Here is a 14,744-nt window from a genome sequence, read left to right as displayed (position 1 = left end):
TGTACTCATCTTTTTGAACCATTTTGTGTAAAATACTTCTTTGGTCTTTGACTTTGAGCAGTATAATATGGTTTTGAAAACAGGAGCTGTAAGAAAAAAATGACTGTTCCAATTAGCAGATATTGGTACCTATGTTGGATGATTTATAGCTATTAATAGTTCCGTTGGCTACTGGCCACTATAATAGACACTAAAATTTATAGTAATTTCATATGCCAGGACTTGTGACTGCTCTAGAAGTAATCTGTCTTTCTGAGAAAAGCAATGGTCATTTAATTTGTCACAGTATAATGAATGATTTTTCAGCCATGTTTCCCAAGAACACTACTCAGATGATATTTCAACAGCTAAAACATATGTCATAATGATTGCTTGCTTATAATCATCTAGCTTATTCTCCATTTGTGGTTTCTTATCATTGCAAACAGAACAGAACATTTTGGAAAAAAAACTGCATTTACGGGTGGCCAAAGGGTGTTCAAAAGGTATTCGATATCTGGAATTCTAGAAAATAAAAATTACAGAAAGATGCAATTTCTGTCAGTGTTATAGTAGTTACTTTAAAAATGCAAAGCTGAAAATATCTGATATACAGTTCACACATAAGATATATTATTTCATTCATATTGAACATACTATAGTTCAATGTTTTATAATCAAAGCACCTAATTGAGGCATCAGATGCGTAGGGCTTTTCTTCTCTCGCTACTGTTCCTTTTTATATTTTTAGGGAACAAAGTGCATGCGGTCACACTGTCTGCATCTCCCCCTCTGTCCTGCTTCTCCTCCTAGTAGCTTTTTGATCAGTTCCTTTCAGACACGTCTGAGGGCTAGGAATCTTGGAGGTAACTTATTTCCTCTATGTTTTATGACAATAGGTAGCCAGGCAGAAGAAGGAAACCCTTTAGGCATTTCCTCTGAAAGTATTCTCAAATATTTTACCCAGAGACTAAATATGAAAATATGAAAAATCAAAGCAAATAAGTAGCCTCATTCTATAATGTTACTACTTCAAGTACTTCAAAACAATTAATGTATCTGTACTATCCAGTGTGCTAGGAAAACTAGAGACCCGGAGTTGTAACCAGTCAGTGTCCAGGCATAACGAGGTAAAATTACTCATCTTGTATTCCTTATCTTCCAAGCACCTCTCACAATTGCCCAGAAGAACTGTAATGATATCATCAGATATTATAACTATTTGATACAGAAAGATATCTCTTTCTGAGGAGAAAGATTGGTTTCAACAATTGTACAGAATTTTATTTATTGCTTTAAATACATTTAGTAAGATTAGTTCCGTATTAATGCTTTTGTCTGTTTGGCCTTTACTACTTCTATATTATTACATTTCACATAATGTCTTGTAAAGTGAGATGATTCAAAGAATTCAGAGGTAGGCATAGCAAAAGTAGCAAGAAAATATTTTTAATGATAAAAATGTGCCTGTCACTGCATTTCATCTGCAATCTTAACTTCATCAATCTCATTTTTATTAAAAAGAAAATTTCAGTGTGTGTGGGACCAAAACAAGAAAAAACCAAACTCTAGATTAATGATTGGACTAGATGATCTTACAGGTCTTTTCCAATCTAGGAGATTCTGTGATGCAATATAGGCCTTACTATATAAAATGAATAAAAGAATCAAAACATGGCTGAATTGTTCAGATGGATACCTCAAAATATAAATTTATACTTGAATAGCCTTTAGCCAGAAGTTTTTAGTAGCCAAGTTAAAAACTAAGAACTGGGTTTTTAAATGTCTTTTGAAAATTAAAGAAGACCTGTTGATAATTTTACAGTAATATATGGTAACATGTTATCCCCTTAATACAAACAAGAGACAAACATGCATCTATTTATATTTTTATGCCAATAATTCATCTATACATTTTCTTTATAAATGGAAATTTTTGAGAAGTAAAAGTAGAAATCCTCACTGAGCACTTATTTATATTTATAATTTATAAAAACAAGGAATAGATCTGAAAAAGGAATTAATGTCAAGTTTGAAACAGTAAGTAAACATGATTAAGAATTAAAAGTTGCCTAAGAACATAATCAAAGGGTATATGAAGTAAGTAGAAGGAAGAATGTGAATTGATACAGATAGAAATGAAAACTGTAACTCAAAAGATTTTTCATTATTGTCAAAGCAAAGAATTAATCAGGGAGGAAATTAGTACTCTGGAGGATGAGGTGGGAGATGGGATGGCAGAACATGGTGAAAATATTGAAATATTAAATTAATACTTGCTTAATATAGTTAAAAAGACTAACAGTAATGGATCAATAGCTGGTAATAGCTTCACGCTTAATTCTGTGCATGTGCAGTGAGGCTTGTTTTCTCTTCCCATCTCAGAATAATTAGATTTGTAAGTAAGTTAGGCCCTTTCTACCACTGCAATGCTTATTAAATTTGTATCATGTCTATTTAATGCACATATTTCTTTGACATCCCTAGAAAAATATTTTAAACATCAGTGCTGCTGTTAACTTCAGCACACTGTAAAGGGAAGCAGATACAGAGGACTGCAGTGACAAATATTTCTTTTCTCACATTTATTTTTTTACATAATGTAAATAAACAAATAGTTTTCTCTATATATAAAAATGCTGAAGTCAGAGATTAGACTGTCCACTGGTTTCAGAGGCCTTTGATGGACTTCTAAAAATATAAGCCAGAGAAAGTAATTGAAATAACTGAAATGGCTTTTTAAAAAAAAAATATTCTCTTAGTAGCAAGCCAGTAAATGAAGTGTATACTAAGTTATTTAAAAGTATGAAGTTTATTTACAATACTGTAATTATACATTCAGTTACTTAGATGGGAAATAGCTATTGAAATCATATTTCAAAGACTTAATACTTACATATAATGTGGAAATCTTATGTCTCCTGTAAAGATTGCATTCCTTGTATTCTACATGGACAATGGAGAGGGCAGACACAATCCTTCTATACTGCCAGAAATAACAAAGCAGATCTAAGTATGCTAGGATTTCACCTTTCACAGGCTAGAATTTTAATCAACCTAATATATGTGTAACTAAGGAACTGTTTCTCTGGGTATTTTTTCTTAGCTAATTTTAGAAATATATCCTCATTCATTAGTCAGATCAGATATTTAGTCCTTAAACAGTCCAATCAAATTATAATTAACCTTTCAAACTAAACATGGGACTAATAGAACCTAATTCTCAGGTCTGTCAATACACTGTGGGACCTGAAAGGATCTGTTCCCTTGCAAGTAAACACAGGGAGGGCTTTAGCCCTGTGACTGCTACTATGGTCTCTCTTTTCTCATGGCAGAGGCCATCCTTTTCTTGAGCATCTGTGTGCAAAGTCCAGTGTGCAATGTGGTTCTCCGTCTGCTCCAGCAGACCTTAACCTTGGCAGTAGAACCACTGAGGCTTCAACAGTGCTCCCGTGCTGCTTGCCATAAGGACCTACAGATTCAAAGTCAGCAACAAGATGAACCTTTGCACGGAGAAAGAGAGCTTTTAGTGACAGTGCCAGGTTCACTGAAAGAGGGAAAAAGGTGCATTCCATAGGACATTTTCCGGTTTTGATTGTGGAGATTATTTTTTTTTTATTTGTTGGGGGTTTGGGCTTTTTGTTTCAGTTTTTCCTTACATTTTTTACATTCTTTAATTGCTTATTGTATAAAGCTAATCCCTTTTTATTATGATTTTTTTTTACTGAATATGTGATTGGTTTACATATCATTATTAAAGTCCTTTTAATATTTGCAGATACTACCATTTCTTCTGCCTCTCAGCTAAAATATTTATTCAGAAACTTCCCTCATAAATAGTGATCGTTCCACTTCCCTAGCAATTTTAATGGCTCTTTTCTGAGCCGTTGAATACAGAATTCTAACAGAAACAGCAGAAGTATGGAGAGAGGACATACGCTCAACTCTACTCTAATCTAATCTACATCTACTCTAATACCTCCCATTTAGTAACTTCTTTGCAGTCCTACCCAGCAATGCATATCTAACCAAACTGTCCTGCAAAAACACAGTACTACCAAACAAAACAGACCCGTACCTTTCCTTATGTGCCTGTAGAGACCTGATACCCTTCTCTAATTGTTAAAAAAAGCATACGGGTATCAGCTAAAACTTCTCATTGAATGTACCAAATTCGTGTACCCTTCACTTTTAGGTTTCAGAAGTCATTGTCCCTTTTGCTGTGCTTTTACTGGGTACTGTTTAGCAAAGGAACTAGCTGTGGTTTGCTCACTGCCAAAATCATTGTCCACCCTCTGTGTTTTAAGAGAAATACAGCTGATTTAATTTAATACCCTGTTAGTAAATATTTAACTGTCTTTGGTCTACTCTGCAAACCGTAATAAGCCCCAAACAATTGACCAAGTCATAATTACCAAAAAATACTTATTTTTGCTTCAGCTGTATATACAAATTAAAAAAAAAAAAAAAGCATGAATAGTGGGTCCTGTGGGTCCATCCACATGCATGTATATGTACCATCCCCAAAGGATGCATGCTTGCAACACATCCACAAAACACGGATACAGAGAAATGTCTACTTTGTGCCCTAGGGTAATGGCTCCAAGTCAAAAAACATGTAGATTTGTGGCTGGGCTGCCCTTGGCCTGAGCGGGGCTGAGCTGGGTTTACCAGTCACCCTGTGGCCCAGTGCCCTTTGCCCAGCCTGTCTGAGCTCCAGCTCTGTGAGTGCCCCTGGGGAACGGCTGACCGTCCCACGTATTCCCTGCTGGACAAATGGCCCCTGGGAATACTGGGGGTGTGGGGGGCAGCTTTCATCCCTTCCCTGGGAGAAAGTAGGGCCCAGGGGGCTCAGGCAACCCTGCCCTGTCCTCACAGCTCCCCTGCCCAGGGCCCAGGAGCCACAGTCTCAGCAGCAGCCTGGGCCCAATCTTGGCCCCAGTGGCACATGGGCCCACACCAGCACCTCGCCTCCATCCCTGGCATCTGAAAAGGAAGAAGCAGAGCAACCCCGACAGGAAAAGAAGTAGTACTAATGAGGCTGACGGTATTGTACACAGAGGACGCTGGAGTGGAAGGAAGGCAGCAGGGATGAGGCTGAGGAGGGTTTCATCTCTGTAAGACCATAGGGTGGCTCTCTGCCTGCAGTGAGCTGAGAAGACATTTCACTTAGAGGAAAAAAAAAAACCAAATAAAAAAGTAGTATGCTCGTAGTCAAAGATGACATCAAAATGTCAACAAGTGGAAAATGAAATCCAGTTGCAAAACTGATCCCAGGCTTGATGTTTCCTAATTTTGACTTCACAATCAAGATGTTATTTTCATGTAACTTTTTTATATATAAATCCAACATACTCCAGGATAATGTTCAGAATTTCTTATCTTGAATGCCACAAGATTAAAAGTGAGGGAAGAAATTTATTCCCTTAAACTGTATTTCAGAATAATTTTTCTACATGCCAATCACACTCTGACAAAGACATGGAACTCATAGATGTATTACTGTGGCGTATTTGACACAAAAGAGCCTTTGCAGGGGATGGGAGTTAAAAGCCAATACAGAACTGTCTTGCTTAGTAATGAGTTCTTAACGGGCAAATACCTAAAGGACAGTTAAGACTATCTGCACATCCAGACGAAATTAGAACAAGACATCTGAGCCTTTTTGGCTTAGTCATCAAGTGGTGCAAATAGAAGACAAATAGCATCACAAAAGTTTGAGTAACCATGCAAGATTATTTAAATAAATACGGTGGTCCCATGTATGCATGCCTAGATGCTTCTATCTACTTGTCAGTTAAAGCTGCTTAGAAACATCTCAGTTTATTAAAATGGCATATAGTATCTAAGGGCATCTCAACGGTGCTGCACCATTGAGCTTTTTACAAATACAGCTAAACTAACATTAGCTCAAATGTATCATGATATGCAGTGTAATGCAGTAAAGATACTGCTACCAGACCCAGGCTAGTATAAATTTCAGTCCAAGGACCATGATCAGTTGCTCATATGCAGTAACATATTGTGTTCCAAGCTCCCTGCCGTGGGCAGGGACACCTCTTACTAGACCAGGTTGTGTAAAGCCCCATCCAACCTGGCCTTAAACACTTCCAGGGATGGGGCAGCCACAACTTCCCCGGGCAACCTGTGCCAGTGTCTCACCACCCTCATAGTGAAAAATTTCTTCCTAGTATCTATTCTAAATCTACTCTCTTTTAGTTTGAAGCCATTACCCCTCATCCTGTCACTACATGCCCTTGTAAAAAGTCCCTCCCCATCTTTCCTGTAAGCCCCCTTCAGACACTGGAAAGCTGTTATAAGGTCTGCCCAGAGCCTTCTCTTCTCCAGGCTGAACAACCCCAGCTCTTTCAGCCTATCCTCATAGGAGAGGTGTTCTGTCCCTCTGCTCATCTTCGTGACCCTCTTCTGGATCCACTCTAACAGCTCCATGTCTTTCTTATGTTGGAGGCTCCAGAGCTGGATGCAGAGACTCCAGGTGTGGTCTCATGACACTGGAGTAGAGGGGTAGAATCACCTCCCTTGACCTGCTGGCCACACTTCTTTTAATGCAGCCCAGGATATAGTTTGCCTTCTGGGCTGCAACTGCACATTGCTGGGTCATGTTGGGATTCTCATCAACCAACACCCCCAAGTCCTTCTCCTCGGGGTTGCTCTCAATTAATCTCAATCTCATATTGAATGTATCTTGTACAAAAGAATATATTTAGTATTTTGTTCAGTAAGCAATATTTTATGCTTGGATTGGTGCCACCATAATTATATCGGAAGACTGGTCAGTGAGTGACCATTTTAGTGTGAGGAGGTGAAGAAACAATGCTCTTTGAGCAATTTGCATGAGAGGAGTGGAGCTATTACAAAGGGATATTGAATTTTTAAGTACTGGGTTACAAAAGCTTGCTTCAGATTCATCTGAGATGTTGTGATTAGTATAGTCCTAAATCACTAGCCAAGGCTATAGAAAGATTATAGAGTCAAGAAAACGAGCTATGTTAATAGTCCTTACTCAGGTGAATAGAGTATCAGAAATATTAAGGAAACAAGCATTACTGACTGATATGTGGAACATAGTAAATAAAGTTAATGACTCTCAAAGGAAGTCATACTCATAAGAAATGGGAGTGCAGAAGCATTCAGCACCATGCAAGATATAATCTCAAAAAAAGATGACTCTGCTATATTGAAGAGCTTTTGTTTTATAAACTGGTTCTAGACCTTTATTACTAGTATTAGCAAGAAAATAAAGAACCACATGTGTAGCTGCTCTCAGGTGGTGTATGTAGATCAGGTCTATTTTCATTAATAAATCTGTTTACAGTAAGTGGGAATTTCAGAAACATAACTCCACATATTGATTAAGGATTTTTTCACTGAAAGGATTCCTTTGAAACTCTAAGTATGTTGGGCTAATCTTGCCCTTGATATTCCCTATATAGCACAAGTCTCATCAAGATGGCAAGAATGTTACTAGAATTAAACTTATCTTCTCTATCCTCACCTTTATCACAGAAACCCCTATCATTTTGCACTCCTAGACATAGCTGATCATTAGTTTGGTAGCTGCAGGCTTGGATTACATTTTCTAATTTAAATCAACAGACTGGATGAGTCTTTAAAAGTCTCTTCAGCTCTTGAGCAATCTGAAACTGTCACAAAATAGGTATCAGACTTGTAAACTGCTCTAGTAAACATGATGGACAGATAACTTCTTGAGACGTGTCAATAAATGAAGGTGAACCTGTGATATCTTCATTTAAGAAGAACCACATATAGGTCAGTGTTAAAAAATATCCTGAATCTTTTTGGAAAAGTATCTTGATCGAGAAATCCCTCTTTTAATCCTTTATGAGGCAGACTATGGAGCAAAGGTGAAAAAGTGGAGTTCATTATCAAAATAAACGACAAGTGTTCTGAATCTTTTCCATAAGACATTCAGAAAGAGTAGATGATGTGAAAAATGAAAGAAAAAATATTATGGTCCAATTAGGTACAAATTAAATGAGGTAATGTGGTTTACTACTTAGCATTTTAAAAATCTTCCTTTTTAAGTAGATGAAGACTTAGTAATTTGGCATTTTCTTGAAAAAGTAGTCAAATGGGGACTGTCTTTGAAATTTGCAACATATTTGAATGGTCAAAAGTAGTTGGACTGCATTATAACATGTAGTGCCTGCTGTGTAAGCCATTATCATTCTCATAGTTCAAGTATATGCACTGATAAAATTATGATGAACTAGCAAAAGCACCAACTCAATATAATCCAGCCTTTAGACAAATATTGTAATAGGATTTGCACATTTAAGGGGAAAATCGTCCTCTCAGTGTGTGCTCCGTATATCTAAGGTATTAATATTGATGTGCATGGAAAGAAAAATACATCCATAATCACAATTACATTTAAGATTCAAATCCATGTAGGACATGAAATTATAAAAATATTCATATTTTTTTCCATTGCACTCAGAATGTGAAATCCATTTTTTATGTACTCTTTCAGAAGACTGGATAATGTCCAAGAAAGTTTTGTGGGGTTTTGCCTGGTTTTATTATTGCCTCTCTCTAGCTGCACGCATAACTTTTTTTCCTTTAATGTCAGTGATGATTTACATTAATTCAGGTCTTAATCTTTATGTAGTGGATATATGTCTGAAATATACTACTGGTACACAAAACCGCTGAATGTAATTCTGCACTGAGTAGTCACTGCAACCAAGCCAGGTATCCTAACAAAATGTTAAACTTAATTGGGCAATAAGCCAGCTCTTCTCCATTGCCAGTTCTCACACTTTCTCCATGGACTTTATTATTTCCCCCAAAGCTTGCTGCTCTTGTAAGAAGGGAGGTTAGTAAGTTTGACTGTCTCAATTCTGAAATAATTACCTTAAGGAAAGGCGTCGCTGGGTGAACAGCAGAACGGGCAAACCGTACTCTGTTTTCATTTGTTGCCACAGAGGTCATTCGGCCTGCAATGTCAATAGAGTAGGCCTGGCACCCAGCCCGTCAGGTGGGCTACTGAGCCGATTCAGGACTACCTGAGCATGTGGCCACTATTTCTTTATCCCTCCTAGGGGCTTTGATATTGATCCCTGTAATAGTGTAGAGATTTAGTATTTGTCTTGCATCTCCTAAGAGAAGGAAAGTTTTGCATTCACTTAGGATCAAAGAAAAGAGAAGCTTAAGTGTCTCTTTCTAGATAGAAATCTCTGTATCTTAAATCATGTTCTTGCCATTACTTGTGCACCTCTGCAAAAAATCCTCAGTAACTTGATCACTGGTATAGTTTGTACCTCAATGTGAAGTTGTTTTGCACAAAAAGAGTGAGCAGGTTTTATACACAGATATGTGTTTATATTTATAACTGAACTTTTCTGAGACAGAGATTTTTAGTAAATACGTTTCTTCCTATGTTGGGAAGTTAAAAACATGCTTTGATATGTAAGAAAAATGTCATCTTTCACCAACATTTCATACATAGAATATTGAAAAAAAAATCCTGTGAAAACTGAGTCTTTGAGTTTTCTGTCTCTGAATGAGGTGTCAATATTCTCACAGATGTTGTGAAAATGATGATGTTATAAATTTTTTGCTACTTTATGCTTGTAGGAGGGCTTTAGAGAGAAAAAACCAAACAAGCAAACACATTTCTAGCCACTGATCTGCTTCAAGCCTGATCTTAGATAACCTGAAGACCACAAGTAACTGGAGTTTCTCTTTTCCCAGGAAGCAGAGACTGAAGGATTTAGGGAACATGGAATTTTCACCGATCTCTATGAGCTCCTGCTGCTTTGGTTGCTTTGCAGATTATCTCATTTTACTTGTGTAAAAGCAGAATCCATTGACTGCTAAATATCCAGCTATTTGCATTTGGCTGCTATGAATATCGATACAGAGCTGAGCTTGAGACCCTTGGAACTAGTGGCTTTACTGTAGTTTCACAGATCTGAAGGTTGATTAACCTGCAGGAAGCTGTGAAGGGAGTGCAGGGAATACAAGGAGGGTAAAGTGGAGAAGGTGTAAGAAAGGCAGTCTGCGATGTGATTTCTAGCTTAAGCAGCAGCCCCTCTTCAGTTAGCTTTATTTATAATATGGAGAACTTCCAAAAATACTTTGTACTGTATTTTTCATCCAGAAAAAAATTATTCTGTATCTGTTAATTAATGAAAATAGAAGAGGAAAAATGGTAATAAGCACATACTTTAAAATTCTGAACAGTAGAAGAGAAATATGTGACTGGAAAAAAAAATTCATGGTAGATTGGGTGTCTGTGCCCAGGTGCTGGTGGGGGGCTGCTGGGAGGTCCCTGTGTGGAGCAGCTGGTGATGCCCCGAGCTAGACATAGCCGGTTCCAGCCAGCTCCAACCAACCCACCGCAGGGCACCATAACGGTGCCGTGGGGAAAGCCTGTGTCAGAAAGGGCAAAATGCTGTCCAGCAGTGAGGAGTCACAGAATGGTTGAGGTTGGAATGGAACCTCTGGAGGTTTTCTTGTCCAAGCCCTCTGCTCAAGCAGGGCCACCTAGAGTGGGTTGTCCAGAACCATATCCAGATGACTTTTCAGTATGTCCAGAGATGGAGACTCCACAATCACTCTGGGCAACCTGTGCCAGTGTTCAGTCACCCTCACAGTAAAAAAATGTTTCCTATGTTCAGATGGGAACTCCTGTGCTTCAGTTTGTGCCCATTGTCTCTTGTTCCGTCACTGGGCACCACTGAAAAGAGCCTGGTTACATCATTTTTGCATTCACCCTTCAGGTATTTATATACATTGATAAGATCCACACACACCCCTCCACTCCTGATCCTTCTCTGTTCAAGTCTAAACAGTCCCAGCCCTCTCAGCCTTTCCTCACAGCGGACATGCTGCCGTCCCTTACTCATTTTTGTGGCCCTGCAGTGGACTCTCTCCAGTATGTCCATGTATGTCTTGCACTGAGGAGCCCAGAACTGGACACAGCATTCCAGGTGTGGCCCCACCAGTGCAGAGCAGAGGGGAGGGATCACCTTCCTTGACCTGCTGGCAACACTCTTCCTAATGCAGCCAGCGATAGCATTAGCTTTCTTTGCCGCAAGGGCACATTTATGGCTTATATTCAACCTTGTGTCCACCAGGTTCCACAGGTCCTTTTCTGCCAAACTGCTTTCCATCTGGGTGGCCCCCAGCATATATTGGTGCATGGGGTTGTTCCTCTGCGGGTACAGAACTTTGACCTTCATCTTGTTGAACTAATCTGCATTAAAGCTCAGTATTCAAAGCCCCCTATGCCTCCTCAGTGGGAGAGTAAATTTCAAAATGCTGCCATTGATTTAAACTTTCTGCTTCCTCCTGACTACTTCTGTTTGGAGGCAGCCACAGTATGGATTCAAAGATAGCAGGGTATAAAGCAACATATGTTCCTGCTCACAAACTGGAAGGTAACAGGAAGATTGTCACGGAAATGGAGTTATTTTTCTCCTCCATACCAAAGTCTGTAACCATCTGCCTTCTGAGTTTCAGTAAATTAATTTCGATAGTGTCCTGGGGAGAATTTGTCTTACTTGTCACGTTGTCTTACTGTGACCCCCTGCCTGTCTTGCTAATTTGCAGAAGCAGAGGGAGTCTGTCTCCTAGGATTCATGGAAAAATCATTAGGTGGCATGGTGAGACACCAACCAAAAGCACTATCCTTTTTCTTTCTGAGGAAACAAGGCTTATGTGAACAGTGGAAACTGAGGACAGGCAAAACACAGTCATGGATTCTACTTGGCAGCAGCCAACCTGCAAGTTTGCAGGTGCACAGGTCCCTACCCTCCCCAGCACCAACCTTCTTTCACACTGGTGGGAATGTGGTGTCCCTTCTGTTTTAGCAGGTGCTCTGTGCTGAACATGCCATATTCCTTTGCATGGGTTCTGCTACACCTGTGAAATGCATCTTATCCTACCTGGTCAGTGTAACTGATTTCAGTCAGATGCCCCATAAAATTGTCCTTCTAGACAACCAGTATAGCATATTCGGGGTACGTAGCAAAAATACATTGATGTCTTACTGGAGAGTATTTTTAATGACAACTGCCTATGCTTCTTTCTACAAATATGCCCAAAACACGTATTTAAAGGAATGATTTATTTCTATATTTTAGCAAAGAAGTAATTCTACATTGTGATTGCTAGCTGATATGAACAATTTTTGATTTAGTATAAAAAAGTTGATCAAGCTGTGGAGAATGAAAATCAAATTCTTGAAAATTTGTCTTTAGTTTGTTCTTTTTATTCCATCAGTATTTCAGATTCCTTCAGTGGTATTAGTATATCTTTAAAATAAAGAAGTTTACAAAAGTTCCTGCAAGTTTAATAAGTAGCTAGAATAAATTTATTTATTTTCCCCTTTGAAAGCAGTTTTTTAAAATATAGAACAAGACAAACTTTGTCCTTGAGCTGGAATAAACAGCCATTCTTATAAATTTTTCAGACAAAAATGTGAAGTTAATTTTAATTTTGTACCTCTATAGAGCATTTTTAGCTGCTGAGAGAACAAAGAAAATGATAGTAATCTTAAATGTACTGCAGCAATGTTAAAAATGAACTTTTCTACATCTCTAACTCTGTATCCAAACATACTAGATGCTATTTTGGAATAAACTAACAGATGTTTTGAACATTAAATTAACTGTTAGTGTGTAAGTAAGTGTTTAACTTTTATAATATTCCTCAATATTATCAATATTACAATAATTTAGTTAAATACATATTTTTTATTTTTAGATGTCTATTTAAATTAATTTTACTCAAAAAGCTTTCATTGGGTAATTTCGTAATATTTTCTAGTATGTTTGGATATGCAGATAAAAGATAAGATAAAAACATCTGTTCTAAAATCCCCTCACTATCTAACCATGCAGTGGTTGACAATTAAAAACATGACAAGTTCTAAGTGAGGCCCCCATCAAGTGATACTGGGCAGGAGGAAGAAATGGTAAACATAAAAACTTGTTAACCTGTTGGCAGAGTGCAAGAATATAGGCTTAAATCTTTCTGATGTAGACTCCTTGTGCCTTAAGCTATGTGTTTCAAAGACAGACTACAAGGGGAAGATCAAAAAGACAGAATAAGTTTTGTTTCAACTTAATCTAGATGCAACAATAATGATATTCTTTGGAGAAACGATTTTGTAGCAGTTGTTGGTCAGAATGGAAAAAAAGCGTCTAAGAAACATTTAAGCAATTTGATGAATATATGGTTGTGAAGCCATTGTGATTATGTAACAGACGATTAAGTGTAGAAAAAAATAAACAGATAAGCATCATACAAACCAAAAGTCCATTTTGACTTTCAAATAGAGTTCTGATAGACCAGTTTTTAGAGGTAAAATACGTGTTGTTTGCAGAGAAGTCAGTAACTCTTAGGTGAGAATTTAGACCTATCTGTAGAGAGACATGTTGTGTAATTTCTACTTTTTCATTGTCAAATATGAAGAAACACAATTCTCACATCCCACTGGTAAACTATTACAGAAAGCCCCCGTGAGTCTATGCTAGTTGTTTATTGTTCATAAATTTCTGGGGATTTAGAAAAAAATTGGAATCATAGGATCCTACAATGTTTCCAATGACATCTGTAAAGAACGTGAGAGGCAGATATTTACAGGTTCAAGCAGTACCTATTTTACACTGGACTGAGTCTAGCCACTCAGGCAATTTAAAAAGCCTTCCTATTATCTTCAACATTTATTAGAACTAAACACTCTGACTTCTTTTTCACCAGCAACCCAATATAGTTTAGCACAACTATCCCACCATTCACTCCATCAAATGTCAATTTGAGGAAGCAAAAGAAGTTAAGTAGGAGAACATGCTAATTAATTTCAGATAAAATTTTCTATGATGATATTCGAAACAAATTGTCTTCACTTCATCACATCATCTCCTTCGGACTCCTGGATTGCTGACGAACTTCTCATACCTGCTGTAGGTGACCCTGCTCTGGCAGGAGGGTTGGACTAGATGATCTCCAGAGGTCCCTTCCAACCCTGACCATTCTGTGATTGATTCTGTAATTCTCATTTACTTCCTACAAGATTTTACAAGAGCTCTTGCTCTTCTGAAACTTTTGCCACATTTGCAGACATATGTTTATTTCCACCATGTTCATTGTGTTGGAACGCCATTTGTAAAAGTAGCAAATGTAAAAGATTCCCTCAGCTTTGGAAAGGTGAGAGCTGCCCTTGTGGATCAGAACTTTATTTCCTGAAACAAAATGGACTTGTGTTGCAACTAGAATGTGTAATTTCCATACATCGGGATTTAATTCAGTAGAGTAAAGACAGAAAAAGTGTGAAATAGTATAAGTCATTTTCTATAACAATTAGGGGAATAAAGTATCTTTCTCGTATTCTCATGTGTTGTTTGGGCTTTACCTTAAAAGAGTGAAAGGTCTTATAAAAGACACAAAATATTAACATAATGAGTGATATTTCCAAATTCTGAGTATTTAGGAGAGAAAACTTTTCATAAATACTGCAGTTTTCTTTCTTGCGCTTAGTTTCTTATAAGATAGCCATTTAATTCACACAGGAAATGGAAAAGTTATGTAAATAATAGATAACAGCAGAACAAAATCAGTAAGAAAAAATAATATATTCCAAAATATGATCCACATAAAAGCATAAAAGCATAAAAAGTTTTGTTGATGGTGAGATATTTTAAATAACCAGTACAGACCAACTGATAGGCTTTGTTCAATATCTCAAAAATACATCACTGCAGGGACACTGT

This window comes from Vanellus vanellus, assembly GCF_965231255.1.
Source record: "Vanellus vanellus genome assembly, chromosome: 1".
NCBI lineage: Eukaryota > Metazoa > Chordata > Aves > Charadriiformes > Charadriidae > Vanellus > Vanellus vanellus.
Note: the sequence above shows the minus strand (reverse complement) of the source record.